Here is a 19415-nt window from a genome sequence, read left to right as displayed (position 1 = left end):
CTGGCTGACTCAGGGTTGTGATTTTGAGCCCTACATTGAGTGTGGAGCCTACTTAAATTTTTTTTTAATTTATTTAAAAAAACATTTGCAGATTAAAGAGTTTATTTCAGATCATCTTTCTTCAAGTGACATTTTCTCTTATTTTTAGTATCTACTACTTTAATTATTTGATTTTATTAAAAATGTATTCAACTAGATCATACACTCTTTTCAAGTCTTCGTTTGGTCTTTCTTGGCAAAGAACCTGTTCTTGAGTTCATATTCAAGACACTTTTACCTGGCCGCAGTGGCTGACACAAAACCATAGGTCAAATGGTCTTGGAATGGAAATGATGGGTAAGATTTAAAGAAATTACAAATCCAACATATTTCAATAATAGCAAGCATCATATTATATAAGAATTATAATTTATATTTTCATTTTTAACTATTGAGTCGATTCGAGCTTTTGTAAAAACATAGCCTTGGTACTGAAAATTATAAAGCTGTTTATAAGATGAAAGTTCCTCGCTTGCTCAAAAAAATTTTTTCTTATGAAATCTTTTCACTGAAATGTCTTAGGTAAAGAGAAAAATCTGTTTTCTACCAAGTTGCACAGATGTAGATGCATCTTTAAAAATTCCTACACATGGGGTGCCTGAGTGGCTCAGTTAAGCATCTGACTTTGGCTCAGGTCATGATCTTATGGGTCATGGGTTCAAGCCCCACATCTAACAGTGCACAGCCTGTTTGGGATTCTCTCTCTCCCTCTCCCTCTCTCTCTCTCTCTCTGCTCCTCCCAACTCATGCTTTATCTCTGTCTCTCTCTCAAAATAAATAAACTGTTAAAAATAATAATTAATTAATTAAATAAAAATTCCTATACAATAAAAATGGATTTATTTTCTTCCATACATTTACCACGAACTTACTTTCTCATTAAAATATGAAATATGCCAAAGGAGGAAACATGTTAGGTTCTAATTAACTTCTTTAAGTTAAATAGTATAATAACTTTAAATTATTTCTTGGAGTCAAAGGCTTTGCCTTTTCTCCTTGTAAGAAAAACATAATTATCAAAAAGCACATCAATTTTATTTTTTTTTAATTTTTTTTCAACGTTTATTTATTTTTGGGACAGAGAGAGACAGAGCATGAACGGGGGAGGGGCAGAGAGAGAGGGAGACACAGAATCGGAAACAGGCTCCAGGCTCTGAGCCATCAGCCCAGAGCCCGACGCGGGGCTCAAACTCACAGACCGCAAAATCGTGATCTGGCTGAAGTCGGACGCTTAACCGACTGCGCCACCCAGGTGCCCCAAAAGTACATCAATTTTAAAAGCTTAAGTGTTTTTACATAAATGTTTTTTAAATACTCACCTTTTTACTTGTTTGAAAAGCTTTCTTGAGATATAATTAACATACAATTTGCCCATTGTAAGTATACAATTTGATATTTATTTACTACAGCAGTCACAGGGTTATGCAGCCACATCACAATCTAATTTTAGATCAAGTTTGTCTCCTTCAAAAACAAAACAAAAAATGCCTTTGCCCTTATTCCCCTCCTCCCCACTCCATCCCAGCCTTCGGCAACCACTTACCCATTTTCAGTGCCTGTAGATTTACCAGTGGTGGACAGTTTATATAAATAGGATCATACAACATGAGGTCTTTGTGACTGGCTTTTTCACTTAGCATGTTTTCAAGTTTTATCTATTCTGTAGCATGTATCAGTACTTCATTTCTTTTTTTACTGAGTAATATTCCATTACATGGTTCTACCACATTTTCTTTTGCCATTCACCGGCGAATGCACATTTGGCTTATTTCTACTTTTGGCTATTTTGAGTAATGTTGTTCTGAGCTTTTGTGTACAGAGGTGTGTGTGTGTGTGTGTGTGTGTGTGTAGATATATGTTTTTATCTATCTTGGGTAGATACTTAAAAGTAGAACTGCTAGGTCATATGAAAACTCTGTGCTTAATATTTTGAGGAAATGCCAAGCTTTTTAAATTCCAACTAGCAACATAAAAGAGTTCCAGTTTCTCATGTTCTTATTAATATTTGCAATTGTCTTTTTTTATTAGATCTATCTATTGAATATGAATTATTACCTCACTGGAGTTTTGATTTGCAGGTCTGTAATGATCAATGATGCTGAGCATCATTTCAAGTGCTTACTGGTTATGAATCTTCTTTGAAGAAATGACTATTCAAATTCTATGTCATTTTTCTTAAATTGAGCTATTGAGTATTTTTATCATTGAATTATAATATAGATAGATAAAATACAAGTGCCTTATCAGATATATGACGTGCAAAAATTTTCTCTCATTTTGTGATTATCTTTTCACTTCTTTGATACATTGATTTCAGCAGAAAAGTGTTAAATTTTGATGTATCCAATTTACCTGTTTTTTTTTCTTTTGTAGCTTATATTCTTGCTGTTGTATATAAGAAAACATTGCCTAAAGCAAAATCATGAAGATTTTTTCTTCTAAGAGTTTTAAAGCATTAATTCTTACATTTAGGTTTATAATCCATTTTGTACTATTCTTGGACATAGTATGAGGTAGGGATCTAACTTCATTCTTCCTATTTGGATATTCATTTTCCCAGTACTATTTGCTGAAACATTATTCTTTCCTGACTGACTTGTCTTAGCACCCCGGTCAAAAATCAAGTGATTGTAAATGCGAGTTTCTTTCTGGAATCTCAATGCTATACCATTGATCTATATGTCTGTCCATATACCAGTACCACACTGTCTTGAGTACTATAGGCTTGTGGTAAGCTTTTAAATCATCAACTGTGAATTCTCCCATACTCCTTTTCAAAATTGTTTTGGCTATTCAGGTTCTCTTACATTTTCATAAGATTATTAGGATCAGATTGAAGTGGAGCTCTTGCCCTTTGAGCAGTGGCTAGGTAGAAAAAGGGACATCCAATTCTGTCTGGGAGGGATGAGAAATGGCAATCTCTCCCTCCAGAAGTGAAACTTTAACCCTAGACTGGGAGCTAGAGGGAGTTAAAGCCTTAATTTTTCATCATTTTCATCAATAAATTGTTGTTTCTTAAGAAGAGAGTCTACCAAGACCCATATTCTGCCATTCTAAAAGTCCCTGCCCCCTTTGCATAAACTTTAAAAATCTACTTGATTATAACTTTGCTTTGAGTTGAGGAGTAGCTGATATTATTCCCATTTTCAAATAAGATGAAACAGGTTAAATGTAGAAATGGAAATTGTATAGCAAAAAATAGAATACATGTCCCCCAACCAACTGGTCTCATCAGTTCAAGCTGCCTCTGTGGTAGAGTAAGTCTGGAGAAAGAGTTCAATGAATTTCATTTACTTTCTAAAATCCTGTGATCCTGTGTTTTTATTCTGCCATGGAAATGTTCAAGAACTTTGCAAACATGGCCAGAACTAGCCAGGTAGCAATTTTATCAAATATTTTGTCAAGGGTGTAACACTTTACATGTTTAGAAAGACTCCTCCTTAAGAGGATATGTCAGAAACAGATAAATTAGTAGTAATCAACTAAGTTGAAGAGATAGGAAAGATTTCTAATGGTTTTTCTGTTGGATACATGTTACAATTAAAAGAAAGCAATGACAGAAAATCACAGATGCATATAGACAGCTAAACTCATAGGGCAACCTACTACTTGGAGAAAAATTATAGGGTCAATCCAAGACAAAACTGTGATATAGGCAATTTTTCTTCTTCAATGCCTTTTTCCTTTTTCTCTGATAACAATTCCATTTCCCCAGCTCCAAGTGTTTGATGAATTTGTATTCTTCTCCATGATCTCAAAACGCATGGCAGCCATTTGATCTTAACACGTTACCTATTTAAGTTATCCACATCCCTACTTAAGCTTGAATTAAAGACTATAGTTTCATCTTTGTCATTTTGGGCATCATCAAGAGAATAAGAGAGAGCTTTTGGAATACACTGAAGCCGTCTCCCCTTAGAGCTGAAACCACTCACATGTGGGTGGTTTCCACCCTACTTACGCATAAGGATTGCTCTACAAGAAAGATACCATTTCTGTTTGTATAACAGAATCACTCTCCTGAATTTACAGCTTCAATCCCCCTATCAGTCATTGTGACAGCACTTCACAGCAATACAACAGGAGAGATTGAAGACAAAGACAACTGGTCTGCCTACCAGTCAGATGTGATTACAGCTCTGAACATCAATGTTTAGACTACAAGGCAATGTGTATCATCTTTATCACAATGTAAAATCAGATAAACTATTTGTTGTTCTTCATTATCTGGGGAAATCCCAGAAGAGAACGCATAGTGCCAACCATATTATGTGTCACCTTTCTTCCAATAAAAAGTAAAATTGGAAGACATAAATAAAAATTTACCAATTCAGCGGAGCAGAACTCTACTTCATTCTGCAATTAAACATTAGAGACCTATACGCTTCTATTTCAGTTCTTTGAATATAAGATCTATCTAAGAATACGGGGCAAAGGACCCTGACAATGCCTCTAAATTTGTTTCCATCTCTGGTCAAGTTCAATATCAGATAGGAAATATTGAAATGCAATAGAAAGTTGCCTTCACTTAGCATTTTATGACTCTTTCTGGAAGATTCAACCTAACAGAATCCTATTTGAAACCTACCTGTCTTATTAGGTAAAAATCCCACAAAGAAGAAAATAAAGCTAGTGGAGGATAGAAATAGAGTCTGTAATGTAATTTGACTCAATCCTATTGCCCATCTACCCAGGAATCTACTACAACTGTGTCACAAACAGAAGTGTTATAAGAAAGCATGGCGGTCTTTTAGAACTCCATGAGATATTTTATCTTCAAATTTCTAATGATATACTTTTCAATGTCAACGCAGGATAATTAGTTGACCATACGTTATATACCTTTCTGACTTTTAAAGGTAATGGTACTGAATGACTAATGTGATATTTTGCATGTTTTAATAAATTTAAGTCAATTAAGTTTTTAGTCTAGTTTTATAATTGATAATTAGTACCACACTCCATATATTTGCTCAAGCTCAAAACCTAGGAGTCATCTTGTTTGTTCTCATGCCTATGCACCCACATCTAATCCATCAGTAAGTCCTGAGAGTTCAACTTTTAAAAAATACCACAAATACAGCACATATCACCACAGAGCCACCTTCATAACTCAGGCTATTCCAGGAACCTCTTATTGCTTCTCCTTGCTTCCACTTTTGTTGTGCTTCAGGCAATTTTCTACACAGTGAACATTTTAAAATAAAAATCAGATAGTTTCACTCCTTTGCTTAAAATCTGCCAATGTCTTTCTTCTTCTCAACTTATGTAAAAGAAAATTCAAACTCCTAATCATGGCCTAAATGTCTTATATATTTCAACCTCTCCCACTTCTATTCAAGCCACACTGGCTTCTTGCTCCTCTTTGAACATAGCCTTTGCATTAACAAAATGGGATTTATGTTTTACAAACTAAATACCACAGTGCTTTTGTGTGAAGTCATGTGCTATAGAATTCTTTTGTATGATACTCTCTTTGAACAACAACATCAAGTAACACTTCTTCAGGCATAAGTAGTACATAAAAGAGTGATAAGTCCTCTTATTAGATGATAGAAAAATGAATGAGAATCTCCTACAAATAAACAAAATCACCAAAGAGGAAAAATGTTATAAAACAACATTGAATGCACAATTCTGCATACCCACTGGCATCCAATTGGATCACAGAAGTTGTTTTTCAGAAGATATTAGTCTTGGCAATGAGTTTTCGTAACTGATTCCAAAAGCAAAAATAAACAAGTGGGATTACATCAAACTAAAAATAAATGAATGAATGAATGAATGAATGAATACATAAATAAATACATAAATCTGCACAACAAAGGAAACAATCAACAAAATGAAAAGTCAACCTACTAAATAAGATAAAATATTTATGAATCATATATCTGAGAAAGGGTGACTATCCAAATTATATAAAGAAACTCATACAACTCAATAGCAAAAAACACAACAACAACAACAAACCACAATCTCATTTAAAAAATGGGCAGAGGACCTGAACAGACATTTTTCCAAAAAAAACATACAGATAGTCAACAGCTTCCTCAAAAAACCTGAAAACAGAACCACCATATGATCCAGGAATCCCAATTCTGGGTATTTATTCAAAGAAAACACTAACTTGAAAAGATACATGTATCTTCTGTCCACTGCAGCATTATAATAGCCAAGACATGGAAACAAACTAAGTGTCCACTGACAGATGAATAAAGAAAATGTGAGACACACACACACACACACACAAAGAATATTATTCAGCCATAAAGGAGAATGGAATCTTGCCATTTGTGACATTAATGCACTTTGAAGACATTATGCACTTTGAAGACATTATGCTAAGTCAGACAGAAAAAGAAAATACCATATAATCTCACTTATATGTGGAATCTAAAAACAAAAACAAAAACACCAAGCTCGTAGATACAGAGAACATAAAAAAACAAAATGGTGATAGCCAGAGGTGAAGGGTGGGCTGGGAGGTGAAATGGGTAAAGGAAGTCAAAAGGTGCAAACCTTCAGTTATAAAATAAATAAATCATGGCGATGTAATGCGCTGCATGGTGACTACAATTAATAATACTGTATTGCATATTTCAAAGTATTACATATTTAAAAGTTGCTAAGAGAATAGATCTTAAAAGTTCTCATTATGAGAAAAAATTCTCTAACTGTGTATGGTGATGAATGTTAGCTACATATTTTGTGGTAATCATTTTGCATTATATACAAGTATCAAATCATTATAATTTCTGTTTGGTTTTGAAGCAAAAAAGTTTTATTATCAGAAGGGAAGCCTAATGAGAAGGCTGGAGAGCATTCCCAAATCTGCCTTCCAGATTTTTTATAATCATAGAGATTGACATTACATACAAATTGATGAAAAGGTCAGGAATATATGACTATTCATGAGTTCAACAGGAAAGACAGAACATACACATTGAGCAAACAGATATGCAACATACATCCTACTTTCACTTTGGGGTAGAAACGTACCATCAGAAAAAAGCAAAATTCAGGAGGTTATCTTAAAACAAGGAGATGAGGCTCTCAGCATAAACTGGATAGGGTCTTGGGCTCTTATTTCAGGTAAGGTACGCAGGGCCTTGGGGCGCCTGGGTGGCTCAGCCAGTTAAGCAGCCAACTTGGGCTCAGGTCATGATCTCACAGTCCCTGAGTCTGAGCCCCCATTGCGCTCTGTGCTGACAGCTGGAAGCTTGGAGCCTGCTTCGGATTCTGTGTCTCCCTCTCTCTCTCTGCCTCTCCCCCACTCACACTGTGTCTCTCTCTCTCTCTTTCTAAAAAATAAATAAAAATTAAAAAAATAAAAAAGGTATTCAGGGCCTTGCGTGTTCGTAGACTTGAGTCCTGGCTTATGCAGAGACAGTTAGTGTATTCGTTAGTGGGGTCAAGGAGGTGCCTATGGCCCTACTTGGAAAACCAGTGACACACTCCCCATAAATGCTGTGACAGAGTGCTGGGTGGGAAGCCATCCTCAGTTTGAATGAAATACCTCAAACCTTTGTCCAGGATCCCCACCAGAATCTCACACTGAAAACTGGAGAAATGTGCTTCACCTCCGGCAGGGGAGGGTAAAAGTAATAGGCCCAAAGTATTCTGTTCGTCTCAATGAGGCCTGTCCACAACAGAAACTATTTTATCAAGCCCTCAAATCATTATGTCATATACCTGAAACTAATGTAATGTCGTATGTCAATTATATCTCAATTTTTAAAAAAAGAAAAAAGAAAAGATACTAATACTAGTATTAAAATCCCTAAAAAAAGAAAAAAGAAAATATGAACATTCATCTCAATCTTACATCAGAGAAGGAAATTAGACATTTTAAATACGTATTTATCACATATTATCTATTTGGGTAGATACTTTGAAGTGCAATGGATTTCCATATATAAGGAAAGGATTCCCTTGTGAGTATTAAATAGAAGTTGCTTAAAGTCTGTTGCATATTACATGTAAATAGAGTGTTTAACACATATATTTTACTCCTTACAGATGCTCAAAAGTTTTTAATCTGGGGATTTACTACCATAACAGTAAACCCTCTTGGTATATATTTATAAAATATTACCTAGTTATTATAGTTCTATCCCCACTCTGACTAATGTTTTAAGAGTAAAATGGTTACTTTACAACACAAAAGTTAAACTTCAAAAAACTTAAGTATATAATATTTCCTAGAGAAAAGAACTATAATTCTCAAGCTGATAGGAACTGGGGAGATTTAGTGATACTCAATCCAGCTTAAAATAAAGTTGCTGTCCTGTCCTTTCCTACGGCTTAGGTCTCTGACAGCAAACATAATTAAAGCTATAGAGAGAGAAATCACCAGTTGTTCTGAATCAGTGAAACGTGACAGCCAAGAAAATAATGCTAAGGTTTTTTTTAAGTCCCAAGTACTGATTCTACCCACAGTCCCCTTTTTTCTGTGTCATTCTTAACAGCAGAAATAAATACAGAACAAACATGAATCAATAGAAAAGGCTGGGGAGAGAGAGAACAATTTAGGGAATTTCTGTGATGTATTATAGTTCATACCCATGCAGTCATCCAGTGAGCCTGGCGTTCCCCTCAGCTCTGCCCGGCTGGCACCTGTTCACTCTTATAGTCAGCCCCATGGCTTCTCCATGTCACTTCACTCCCGTAGACTGTCCGTTCGGGTGCCAGAAAAAGTAGGGTTAGTACTTCCACATCTGTTTCCTACTAAAGTCACAGAAGTCTCTTGTCAATGACCTACTCCTTGGCCTTGTTAGTAAAAGGTGGATATGAGGTAGAAGACTGGTACAATGAAAAGAGGCTATTTTAAATTGCTGTCATCGTGATTAAATGTGATTTTCTCCAAAATGCCCCAGGGGCTTATTTTGAACCAAATCTTCTCCTGCTGGCATGTTTCTGATTCACTGGCATTACCTTCCTGTATGCCAGGGATATGCCATCTTTAAAGGAATTAAAAAGGATGATCACCATGAATTCAGACTGTGTTGTATTTAACGTGTATATAATACGTATTCTTGAAACTGCTATGAAGACTGTGGTTTTCCTGAAACTAGTTTTTGCAGGCTGCATGATTCTTGGCAGTCTCCTAGAAGCAACACAGGAATCATCCGCATAATTCTGCCACTGGCTCTTAAACTCAGAAGTGGGCAATCGGCTAGTACTTATTTTAGAAAGTCTGGCAGGTCCGCTGAGTTTGCTCACAACTGTGCACCTCTTAGAAATCTCGTGCTAGTGAGCTCAATTATTATTAAAAGACCAAACTATAATTAACACACAACACCATGCCACCTTGTCACCTTTTGGACTAACCATTCCTCACAGTGACATACTACAGAAAGCCTGCTCCTTCGTGATATGGCCATTACACTGTAAGAACTGAAATTATGTCAGGGCGCCTGGGTGGCTTTGTCAGTTAAGCGTCCCACTTCGGCTCAGGTCATGATCTCCCAGTTTGCGGGTTCAAGCCTCCTCGTCAGGCTCTGTGCTGACAGCTAAGAGCTTGGAGCCTGCTTCGGATTCCTCTCTCTCTACCCTCCCCTGCTCAGTCTCTCTCTGTTTCTCAAAAATGTATAAACTAAAAATTTTAAACATTTTTTTTTAAAAACTGAAATTAGGTCAGTTATTTTTATTTCTTAAAACTATGCAAGGTTACAGACATTTTTCCCTACTAGCTGATGACATAAATCCAAAGTTCCAAGACTGATTTGTTTTATCTTGGTATGTTTCGTTATATATGTGTCTGTGGCAGATAAAAAGAATGAGAACTGGACTTCTGGTCTTGGGCCTTTCACTTCCTTACGATGCAGCCTTGCATAAGTCACCTTAGTTTCATGATTTTTATCTGTCAAATGGAAATAACAATACACATCCTACCTATCACACAGAATATAAAATTGTAAAGTGCTAGATAAATGTAAGCTTTGTGCATTGATGAAAATGCCTTGAGTTAATAAACATATGTTTATAAAATATGCATTTTTATTGAAAACATATATATTAGTGAAAGGATTGTTTGGCAAGAAAACTGGCTGGGAACCAAAGACTCATGCTGCAAATTGCCAATTCCAAGTGGCTTGGCAGAAAATCCAGATGGAAATCACATACCTCCCTATGATGATTAACTTTATGTGTCAGTTTGGCTGGGTCCTGGTGTCTAGATATTTGGTCAAACATTTTTTCTAGATGTTTTTATGAACGTGTTTTTTGGATGAGATTAACATTTGTATCACTGGACTTTACAGTTAAGCAGATTGCCCTCTGTAGTGTGGGTGGGCCTCATCCAATCAACTGAAGTCCTGAATAGAAAAAAGACTGCCCTCCCCAGAACAGGAAGGAATTCTGCCAGCAGACAGCCTGTAGACTTCAAGTGCAACTTCAGCTCTTCCCTGGGTGTCCTGCCTGTTGGACTTACCCTGTTGATTTTGGACCTGCCAGCCTCTATTATAATGTGAGCCAATTCCTTAAAATAAAGTTTGTTCTTTCTCTCTCTCTCTCTTTTTCTCATTCTCTGTCTCTACACACACACACACACACACACACACACACACACACCTTCAGCTGTTTTGTTTCTCTGGAGAACCCTAACTACTATACCCCTTAAATCTATGTAGAGTGATTGACTAATCCTGGCCAATGGATAAGTGAAGCGTGTCACTTCTGCAGTGAGGTATCTAATTACCTGGTGTGCTCTCTCCACTTTGTCTTCTCCTCCTGTGGCATATTTGGAAGCCACATGTGGAGGATAGCTACATGTGGTGCACAAGATGGATGAAGCCTGAAGATTGGCCCAATATGACGCAACAGAGATTTGAGGATTATCTGCTACAGCAGCTGGAACTAGTTACCCTGACTAATACAGGTATATGTTATTGTGTACAAATTGAACTAAAAAGGAAAATTCTGCATTATTTGGAGCATAAAAGAAAAAAAAAAAGCAGCTCCTGACACCTGGAAACTATCCTGAACACTTTCTCACAGAACACCAACATCGGACAAAGCATTCTCTGACTATGATATCAAGAAAGAAACAAGCCATGGAATGAATAAGTCAGGGGAATCAAAGGTACAGCGTAGGGAACACAGTCAATGGTACTCAGTAGTGACAGATGGTGGTTACACTTGTGGTGAGCACAGCATAACCTACAGAGATGGTGAATCACTATGCTCTACGCATGAAACTAATGTAACATTGTGTGTCAACCATACTCAAATTTATAAAAATACAGAAACCAGACCACTCTGTAATCATGTGTGAAGACAGAGAAAAATGTAAATGTTGTCCAAACAATTCAATTCAACATCTCCCTATCTCGAGTAACATGAATGAATGCTGCTCATTTTAGCTTCCCTCTAGTCTTCCCTCCTTCTAAGTCAGATATTCTAAATACCCAATCAGGAGAAGCCCTGCTTCCTGACAGCATGCAATCCAGAAAAAAAAAAGCCTCAGAACAAAGACTTAAAATTCCTTATATCTTTCCCCAAATCACCTAACCAACACTGAAATCCTATTTTAAAAGTCCTTTCCAACACTTACTGAGATGCCCTGTGATTTCCCAGCACCAGTTGTGTGGCCTCCTTCAACTGCTCATGACAGCAGAAATCTAAATTGCCCAACGACAGGTGTGTTCCTAGTAATCTTTAGCTGGAGAGCATCAATGCGGGCAATAATTGTACCCTCAGAAAATACAGACTATCTATTTGATTCTAATCTCCTGTAGTCATGCTGATTTTCAGAGTGGGTAGATGAAAACAGCTTTGCTTTAAACCACATTGTGAGACTCTATAATCAATAACAACATTATATCTGGATTAAATTGTTATTTTAAAAAAAACTTGGGGTTTTTTCTGGGGGAATTTTGTAGCTTGAAATATGTCCAATTGCTTATTAAAAACTTGTTACTTTAGGGACACCTGAGTGGCTCAGTCAGTTAAGTGTCTGACTTCAGCTCAGGTCATGATCTCACAGTTTGTGGGTTCAACTCCCACAACTGGATCAGCACTGATCTTGCAGAGCCTGTTTGAGATTTTCTCTCTCCCTCTCTCTGTCCCTCCCCCACTTGCTTGCTCACTCTCTCTCTCTCTCAAAAATAAATAAACTTAAGAAAAATAAAAAGTAAAAAAATAAAATAAACTAGCCACTTTATATTTGATCTTCATTTATTGAAAAGTCTTTAATAGAATACATAGAGAATTACGATTTGTGTTTTGACAAATCAATTGTCAACTTTATTTTCCTTTAACAAGAAAGAAAATGTTACTCTCCAGAAACCTATGAATTGCCAAACTTGGAATTAAATGTATGGGGGAAAGTTAAAAAGACTTCACTACCTGGCAAACTTTTTAATTGGCTTTAGAACAACTGGAAAGCCTCTTGGCTAAAGACAAAATTAGATCTGCACCTCACACCATGTGCTAAGATAAACTTCAAAAGGATCATATATTTAAAGTAAAAAAATAAATTAAAATTTTACAGGGCACCTGGATGGCTCAGTTAGTGCAACGTGCAATGATTTGGGGGGGGTGGGTTCAAGCCCCACATTGGGTGTAAAGATTACTTAAAAAATAAAATCTTGAAAAAATTAATAAAAATTTTACATGAATTGGAAGACGATATAGATGAATACCTTTCAACCTGGGGTCAGGGAAATTTCCCAACTATCTCAGTACCCAATAACAATTCAAGAAAGAAGAATGAATAATTAACTAATAATTTAAAAGTACCCTGCAGAGCAGAAACACTGTAAACAAAGTTAAAATGTACATAAAAACTTGGAGAAATTACTTATAACTGATAAAAGGGAGTGGAACAAAGGCCAGCATAAATGATATAATAAGAGCTCCCCAAACTCTCAAATAAAAAGACCAACAATCCAACAGAAGAATTATTAAGGAATATGAACAGGTAGTTCACAGAACAAGAACACAGAAATGACTCTTAAAGATTAGAAAACAATGGCCAATCTCCCTTAATAAGAAAAATTCTAAATACCACTATTGTGACAAAATATTGCTTGCCTATCAGATTGGCAATATTTAAGTTTGACAATAAATCTGTCAGGGAAAATGTTAGGAATGGGAATGTTTCTCAATTTCTAGTGGAAATTCAAGCTGGAAGAGCCATTAAGATAACAGTTTGGCAATATATAGAAAAAATAGGGAATTAATAAGTGATTATAGCAAGCTTTCAGAATAGAAAGTTAAAAGGTCAACGAACTGTAAACAAGTTGAATTTGAGATTACAAACGCATTGTCATTTATATTAGCACCTTCAAAAAACTGAAATACTTAGGTATAAATCTAACAAAATTATGTACAAGATCTATATGAGAAAAATTGCAAAGCTCTGATGAATGAAATTAAAAAACTAAATAAATGGACACCATATTTCATGTTCATGAATAGAAAGATTCAAATATTGTCAAAATGTCAGTTCTTCCCAACTCCAACTACAGATTCAGTACAATCCTAAATTCCATCAAGTTATTGTGTAGATATCAACAAACTGATTCTAAAGTTTAAATGGAGAGGCAAAAGACTCAAAATAGCCAACGCAATATTAAAGGCAAAGAACAAAGTCAAAGGGTTGACACTATGTGACTTCATGATTACTATAAGACTATGTGGTATTGGTGAAAGAACGGACAAACAGATCAATGAAACAGAATAGAGAGCTGAGAAATAGACCCCATAAATACAGCCAGCTGATCTTTGACAAAGGAGCAAAGGCAATACAATGAAGAAAAGATGGTCTTTTAAATAACTGGTGCTGGAACAACTGGACATCCAAACCAAAAAGAAGAAGGAGAAGGAAAAGAAATAGCTACACACAGACTTTGCACCCTTATAGAAATCAACCCAAAAAGGATCACAGAGCTAAATGTAAAACACAAAACTACAAAACTCCTAAAAAATCACATTGGAGAAAATCTAGATGACCTTATGTCTGTAATTACTTTTTAAATACAACAGTGAAGGCATGATCCATGAAAGAAATAATTAATAAGCTGCAATTCCTTAAAATTAAAACTTTCTGGGGTGCTTGGGTGGCTCAGTTGGCTAAGCGTCTGACTCTTGATTTCGGCTCAGGTCGTGATCTCACAGTTCATCAGATAGAGCCCCATGTGGGGATCTGCACTAACAGCTTAGTGCCTACTTGGGATTTTCTCTCTCTCTCTGCCCCTCCCCTGTTCTTGCTCTCTTTCTCTCACTCTCTCTCTCTCTCTCTCTCTCTCTCTCTCTCTCAAAATAAATAAACTTAAAAAAATTTTTTTAACTTTCTGCTCTGCATAATATACTATCAAAAGAAAGCAAAGACAAGCCACAAATTGAGAGAAAATATTTGCAGAAAACCCATGATAAAGGACTGTTACCCAAACTATACAAAGAATACTTAAAACTCAACAACATGAAAACAAACAGCCCAATTAAAAAATGGGCCAAAGACCTCAACAGGCATCTCACCAAGTGAGATATACAGATGGCAAACGAACATATGAAAGAGTTTCACATCAGATGTCATTGGGGAAACGCAAATTAAAACAATTGAGAAACCACTACACACTTATTAGAAATTATCAAAATCAGTTGATCTAACAATGAAAAACTGACAATACCAAATGTTGGCAAGGGTGAAGAGCAACAGGAACTCTCATTCATTGTTGGTGGGAATGCAAAATGCTACAGCCACTTTGGAGGATACTTTGGCAGTTTCTTATTAAAATAAACATACTCTTACCATACAACTCATCAATCTCACTCTTTGATATTTACTCAAAGGAGCTGGAAATGTATGTCTACACAAAAAATCTACATTAAAAATGTGTGTAGCAGCTTTATTAATAATTGCCAAAACTTTGAGGCAATCAAGATGTTCTTCAATAGGTGAATGGATAAACTGTGATACATCCAGACAGTGGATTAATATTAAGCACTAAAAAGAAAGATCTGTTAAGCCATGAAAAGACATGAAAGAAAATTAAGTGTATATTACTAGGTAAAAGAAGTACTATTATATGATTCCAATCATATGACATTCTGGAAAAGGCAAAACTATGGATACAATAAAAAGATCAGTGGTTGCTAGGGGCCTGGGGGCATGGGATGAATAGGCAAAGCACAGAAGATTATTAGGACAGGGAAAATGCCCTGTATACTATAATTATGGATACATGTCATTATACATTTGTCCAAATCCATAGAATGCACAACACCAATTAGACTGTACCCTAATGTAAACTATGGACTTTGGGTCACAATAATGTATCAATGTAGGCTCGTCACTGCCAACAAATGCACCACTCTGGTCAGGGATTTTGATAAAAGGGCAAGTTGTGGATGTGCGGAGGCAGGGGGTTTAGGAGAAATCTCTGTACCTTCTGTTCAATATTGTTGTGAATATAAAACCATTCTAAAACTTAAAGTCTGTTAACATATTTACCCAAAAACATGATTTTACCCTTGACATTTCTACCTCTAGGAATTTATCCCAAATATACACTGGAAAAGTATGAAATGATATACAAACATTATTTATTGTGAAATTATTTATAAAGTTAATTACTAGCAACAATAAAAATATCCATCAACAATTTCACTGAAATCCCAGGATACAAAATCAACATATAGACATCAATTGCATTCTTTTACACTAATGATAAAGAATCTGAAAACAAATAAATATAACCATCCCATTCACAACACCATCAAAAACAATAAAGTTCTTAGGAATAAATTCAACACAAGGAAGTAAAAGATATATACAACAAAAACTACAAAATTTAGCTAAAAGAAATCAACACAAAAAGGGGAAAAATATCCTGTGTTCATGGATCAAAAGACTTAATATTGTTAAGATGGGCATAATACCAAAAGCCTTCGACATTCAGCATAACCCCAACCAAAATACCAATAGCATTCTTCACAGAAACAGAAGAGAGAACACTAAAATTTGTGTGGATCCACAAAAGACCTAAAATAGGCAAAATAATTTTGAGAAAAAAGAGCGAAGACAGAGGTACCATGTTTCTGGATTTCAAGCTATACTACAAAGTCATGGTAAAACAAAAACAAAAACAAAAACAAAAACAAAAACAAAAACAAAAACAAAAACAAAACAGTACTGGCACAAAAATAGACACAACCTATGGAACAGAGTAGAAACCCCAGAATTAAATACCAGTATATACTGACAACTAATATTTGCCAAGGAAGCCAAAAACACCCAATAAGGAAAAGATAGTCTTTTCAATAAATAGTGCTGGGCGAACTAGAGAACCACATGCAGAACAATGAAATTGGACCCCTAACTCACACCACTCACAAAAATTAATTTAAAATGGAGTTCCATCAGAAGTAGGAAAAGAGAGTGGATCCCAGAGAGCCCTGAGCAGTCCCACTGCCTCCACAGGCCTAGTTATCATCACACCCCAGGAGGAGCCCAGCTACCTAATCTGGCCCCAGTCACCATCACCATAGCTGTAAGCATGGAGGCTGAGACCCAGTAGCCAACCGCAGTCCTTGCCCTCAGCACTGCTGACACCAAGCCCGGTACGATGGGCAGTGGCCTCATGGGGGACACTAGCCAGCAGCCACAAGATCACTGCAATGGAAGGTTTGGTAACAGTAAAATGGTTCAACGGATATGAAAGAAACGGATATGGTTTCGTCAACTGGAATGACACAGAGGACAATGTACACCAGCTTACCATAAAGAAGAACCCAGGAAGTACCTTCCCAGTGCAGGAGACAGAGAGGCTGGAGTTTGATGTTGTCAAAGGAGAAAAGGGTTCAGAAGCAGCTAATGTGACAGGCCTCAGTGGAGTTCCACTGCAAGGCAGTAAGAATGCAGCATACCATAACCATTATAGGCACTATCCGTGTCACAGGGGTCCTTCATGCAGTTACCCACAGAATTACCAAAATAGTGAGAGTAGGAAAAGAAGAAGGGATTGGAGAGTGCTCCCAAAGGCCAGGCCACATAGCATAGGCCCTACCACAGATGGTGGGTTGGATTCCACTTTACTATGTGCAGAGGCCCTATGGGCATGGACCACAGTATTCTCAACCTCCCTATCCAAGCAGGCTGCAACAGAACAAGATAAAAAAGTGAGACAGAATATTACTGGGGCTATAGATCATGATTCCACAAGGGGTCCTCCTTGCCAAAGACAGCCTAGGGGCACTTGGGTGGATCAGTCAGTTGGGCATCCCACTTCGGCTCAAGTTATGATTTCACAGCTCATGGGTGTGAACCCCCATATCGGGCTCTGTGCTGAAGCTCAGGGCCTGGAGACTGCTTAGGATTCTGTGTCTCCCTCTCTCTCTGACTCTCCCCCACTCGTGCTCTGTCTCTCTTTCTCTCAAAAATAAATATTAACAAAAAAAATTTTTTTAAAGACAGTCCAGAGAGGACAACAATGAAGAAGATAAGGAAAAATCAAAGAAATGAGACCCAAAATCACCAGCCACCTCAACCTGGGTACCGCAGCAACTTCAATTACAGAGGCAGATGCCCAGAAAACTCTAAACCACAAGATGGCAAAGCAGTGGATCCACCAGCTGAGATTTCGTCAGCTTCCAAGGCTGAGCACAGTGGGGATGAGTAAATGCGGCTTACCATTGCTACCATGATCAGGTTTAGTCATTCAACAAGAAAAAATCAATATGAAATCCCTGCAATAAGAAATGAGTGGCACCTGGGTGGCTCAGTTGGTTAAGCATGGGAGTCTTGACTTTGGCTAAGGTCATAATCTCATGGTTCCTGAGATAGAGCCCTACATGGGGCTCTGTGCTGGCAGCACTGAAGCCTGCTTAGGATTCTCTATCTTGCTCTCCACCACTCATATTCTCTCTCCCTCTCTCAAATAAATAAACTTAAAAAAAAGAAAAAGATTTAAGAAATGAACAAAAGATTAGAGCTGAAGACCTTAAGTGCTTGCTTTTATCCCATTAAGCAGATAAATAGAACTATCTGCATTATCTATGCAGCATGGGTGGTTTTTTTAATGTTTATTTATTTATTTTGATAAAGGGAGAGAGAGAGAGAGAGAGAGAACAGGGAAGGGGCAGAGAGAGAGGAAGAGAGAGAATGCCAAGCAGGCTCCATGCTATGAGAACCCAATGCCAGGCTCCATCCCACAATCCTGGGATCACGACCTGAGCTGACATCAAGAGTAGGATGCTTAATTGACTGAGCCACCCAGACTTTAAAGTTATCTTTACAGTTAAAGATAAAAGAGAGAATCTTAAAAGCAGCAAGAGAAAAATGACTTGTTACATATAAGAGATCTCCCTCATAAGACTAAGAGCAGAATTCTCAGCATAAACTTTGCAGGCCAGAAGTGAGTGCCATAATATATTCAAAGTATGAAAAGGAAAAAACTCAACCATGAATACACAACCAAGGTTATTATTCAAAATTTAAGGACAGATAAAGAGTTTTACAGAAAAGTAAAAGCTAAAGGAGTTTGTCACCACTAGCCTTACAAGAAGTGTTAAAGAGATTTAAGTTGAAGAGGGGCCATAATTACTAATAAGAAAACATATGGGGGATGCCTGGGTGGCTCAGTCGGTTGAGTGTCCAACTTCGGCTCAGGTCATGATCTCGCAGTTCATGAGCTCAAGCCCCACGTTTGGCTCTGTGCTGACAGCTGGGAGACTGGAGCCTGCTTTCATTTCTGTGTCTCCATCTCTCTGCCCCTTCCCCGCTCATGCTCTGTCTCTGTCTCTCAAAGATGAATAAACGTTAAAAAATTTTTTTTTAATTAAAAAAAGAAAAAGAAAACATATGGAAGGAAAAACCTTGCTGATTAAGGTGTGTGTGTGTGTGTGTGTGTGTGTGTGTGTGTGTATGGTATATGGTATATACTATACTATTTATACTATATATAAAGGTGTTGTGTATATATATAGTATACACTATACTATTTATAAAGGTGTGTGTGTATATATATGTATGTGTGTGTGTGTGTCTATATATATATAGTAAAAGTAGTGGACTAATCACATACAAAGCTAGTATGAAGGTTAAAAGACAAAAGTAGTAAAAATAAAATATAACCATGATAATTAGCTAAGGATACACAAAATAAAAAGATTTAAAATGTGACCTCAGAATACAAGTATTTACCTCTTTGGGTAGGTTTATTCCTAGGTATCTTATGGGTTTTGGTGCAATTATAATGGGATCAATGCCTTGATTTCTCTTTCTGCTGCTTCATTATTGGTGTACACAAATGCAACAGATTTCTGTATGTTGATTTTGTAACCTGCAACTTTACTGAATTCGTGCACCACTCTAGCAATTTTTTTGTGGAGTCTTTCAGGTTTTCTACATAGAGTATAATGTCATCTGCAAA

The 19415-nt window shown here is 36.7% G+C and overlaps 1 pseudogene; it reads left to right on the top strand.

The window, feature by feature from the left end:
* The first annotated feature begins 10851 nt into the window (after nucleotides 1–10851).
* LOC125164881 (Y-box-binding protein 1-like) lies at nucleotides 10852–17663 on the top strand (annotated as a pseudogene).
* Nucleotides 17664–19415: the final 1752 nt, after the last annotated feature.

Source organism: Prionailurus viverrinus, chromosome B1 (genome assembly GCF_022837055.1).
Source record: "Prionailurus viverrinus isolate Anna chromosome B1, UM_Priviv_1.0, whole genome shotgun sequence".
In the NCBI taxonomy this organism is placed as follows: Eukaryota; Metazoa; Chordata; class Mammalia; order Carnivora; family Felidae; genus Prionailurus; species Prionailurus viverrinus.
This window is presented reverse-complemented; position numbering and strand designations above follow the sequence as displayed.